Consider the following 3,616-nt stretch of genomic DNA (forward strand, 5'->3'; position numbering starts at 1 on the left):
AAAAAAAAAAAAAAAAAAAAAGGCAAGGGGGTGGGGGAAATGGCAAAGAAAAATTTGGAAGTGTAAAAATCAGTACATAAGTTATTGTAATACTATGGGTATGTCCAGGATTTGGGGTCGTTAGACATACCCAAGTAACCTTTTCCAGTAAGTTATATCCCTTGAGAGAATAGAGAGTGCCAACTGTAATGGCAAGTTGAGAACTATACAAAGTGCACAAAGCTGGCATGAACCTAAAATGAGAGTGGAAATCATTCTATGTTTTGTGATATGGAGCCATAGGGAGTTTTGTCAGGAGAGTAGTTCCAGTTAAGCCAGGGATCATGCCCATAGCCCCAGCCATTTTAGACACAGACCCTAAGCAACATAGTAAGACTGTGTTGTAGAATGAAGAGATAGCTTTATATTTCAGAGAGATGACTAGTAACCTGGGTAAAGATATATTGGATTTGAAGTGGACTGCAGTTATTGAAGAGTGATAGAAATAGTAGTAAGTAGAGTTGGAAAGGCAGGGCTGAAATTATATTAATATCTATGATCTGAGGATGTGGATTAGTGGTAGTGTGTTTGCCTGGTATAAGCAAAGCCCTGGTATCATTAGTAAAGCAGCGACTGATAAATGTAAATATTTGATATATTTTGTTAGCTAGTACAAACTACATATTCTTGGGGTGGGGAGACAGCTCGGCTGTCTAAGCATCTGGCAAGCTCAAGGTGGGTCCCAGATACTGCATACTGTGCTGGCCCCCGAACTCCTAGTGTGCTGCCCTGAAACTGGTGTAGTGGTGCATACCTGTAATCTCAGTGCTGGGGAGGCTGAGAGGAGGATTGCTACAAATCTGAACTGCATAGACTCTTTCTCTATATCTGTCTTATCTATCTATCTATCCACACACACACACACACACACACACACACTTTGCACATCACTAAATAGAGCTACTAGGTCCACCCTGCTGAGATATATTGAGTTTCATACTGGAATACATGTAAGATTCTAGGTCATGGGAGACTGCAGTTGCATTCATTACAGAAAAAAGTTGGTGAAAGAAAGGGAAATTGTAGATGAGTTTACTTGTTTAGTCACCAATATGAGCAAATGTGGAAACCTGAGATGGAATGAATGCTATTGTCTGTTACTCCTCAAATTGAAATGTTATTTTAGTAGTTCCTTTATTCTAGACAAATTTCAAACCTTTGAGATCTAGAAACACCATTCTATCATTAAGATCTAATAACCAATCTACTTTTTAATATATATAAAAATATTTATAAGCAGTATATTTTTAAATTTTAAAAGTATGTCCTTTATACACAATGCAAAAGGTCACAGTGAAAGTAATTTTTTCTTTGTTATGTACAAGCCAGCTAGGGCAGCCATTATTGCTGATTGGTGTGGTGCAGAAGTCCAGAAATTGTCATGCATTTATTTAGTGTGTACACATACAAGCATACTTTCACTTATTTGCTTATTTTCCCACAATAACTTTGGAGATTATTCCAAATACATATCTGAGAAATTCCTTGCTCTTTATACTTTTTGGTAGGTAGGTAGGCTTTTACTGTGTATATTGGGTCTTTTTGCCCTGTGTTCCACCCCTTTTCCTGTCATAATGCCTCATAGTATGTCATTGGACATGGTGTAGACTACATGTATAAATATAATAGGATAAATCTAGTGGAATTGCTTTGTCATTTGTGTGTTTTTCAGTTGCCTGTAGATGCACAACAGACTAAATGTTGATTAAAAACTGATGAAGTTATTGGAGATGAGAGTGGATTAATATAAAGTAAGGAACATTGTAGAAATAGACCTGAATATAAAGTTTTATACGTAAGAGCTGGGGATGTTTCTCAGTGGTAAAGTACTTGTCTGAAATATGTTTGAGGTTGTGTGCTCTTCACCCAAAACCAAACAGAAACAGAAACCAAAAATAAAACCAGAAACCCAAACTTCAGAAAACAACAATATTGATTGCCAAAGATTTGTGACCCTTCAGTGAATTGCATAATTGTTAAGACTTAAGAGCAAAAGACTTTTTTTGTACTGGGGATTGAATTCAGGACCTTGCCAGGCAGGTCCTTATGCTGCTGAACTATGTCCCTGTCTCCAGAATAGAATAGAGAGAGTGTGTGTGTGTGTGTGTGTGTGTGTGTGTGTGTGTTTATTTAACATTTCTCAAGCCAGCAACTTAAAGCAATTATGTGTACAGTGTATTCAGACTTGAATGGGTAGAGTTTGTTATTTGGAAAACAAAATTTCACTGATCAGCATTATTGTACATCATTTTCCAATATTCATTGTAAGTGGAGGATGGTTGTAACAGTGGATGGTAAACGTTGGTTTCATGATATAATCACTAAATTTAAGAAATGCTTCTTGAGGCTTGAAGTTCAGCTCAGTGATAGAGCATTTGCTATCATGTACAAGCCCTTAGGTTTTATCCCTGGCTCTATAGAATATGTACACACATGTATGCAACTGTGTACATAAATGTGTGTGGAAGGTGATACATGTAACTCTGGGTAGGGTAAGCACATGCTCATTTTAGGCTTCTCTGAATAGTCAGAGAGCATTTGAAAAGTTGGGGGCCTGGGATAGTCCAGCAGCACAAGTGTCTGCCTGGAAAGCTCAAGGTCATGCGTTCAGTTGACAGTACCAAAAGTAAAAAGTTGTAATTGTTACAGGTTGTGCCAGGTCCAGGATAAATTACTTTTTGAAGCAAGGAAGAAGGATATGAGAACATGCCCTTTTGCATGTTTACATTATTATTCCTTTTACAGAGGATTTTCTCTCCTAATGATACTTGAATAACCCAGATGGCTGGTTATACACCTATCTATCTTTGCTTTTACGAAAAAAATTTTACCCTGTCCTTTTTCAGTTAATTCCTTCTGCCTGGGTCCAGAGGTTGTGATACTGAGCATACAAGCTTTAGAGCAAGGCCTTGCCACATAGTTGAGATTAATGTCCCTGAATGAAACAGGAGATGATTGGAAAGGCTGGGCTGAATAGTAATGTGATCTGTTTTAGGAAAGTTATTTCAGCAACTCATCTAGAATTGACTGGAGTAGAGCCTGAGTGAAATGAAAGCAAGTAAGTAGATCATTCAAACCAAAAAGAAAAGTGACAGGCAGTAGTGCTTTTCTATTAAAGTCCGCAGTCCCAAAAAGGAAGTGATTTCCCCTCTCCCTTTAGCTTTCGTACTCCTCTTAATTTTGTCTCAGTACCCGGGATTAATCTCAGGGACTTTGCACTGTGCCATATTCCCATCTTCATTTTTTTTCATTTGAAACAGATTTCCCTAACTTGCCTAAACTGACTCAACCTTGCCATCCTTCTTCCTCAGTGTCTCAGAGTTGTGGGATTACAGGTGTACCCCACATGCCTGGCACAAGTCATGAAAATATCTTAGTATATCATCACATAAATGCAGCAGTTTGGATGTACTTGGAATTTAAAAGTCAGAAACCTGGGTGAGGATGAGCTGGATGTGTACCTGATGAAAGTGTCCTCGATGGAGATCACCCTGCCTCATTACGGGTTTTGTTCAGCACCTTTTTTCCCTGCATTTCAATCATCACAAAATTGCACATTATACTTGAGATACTTAAA

Source organism: Octodon degus, unplaced genomic scaffold, assembly GCF_000260255.1.
Source record: "Octodon degus isolate 3935 unplaced genomic scaffold, OctDeg1.0 scaffold00111, whole genome shotgun sequence".
NCBI classification, from domain to species: domain Eukaryota; kingdom Metazoa; phylum Chordata; class Mammalia; order Rodentia; family Octodontidae; genus Octodon; species Octodon degus.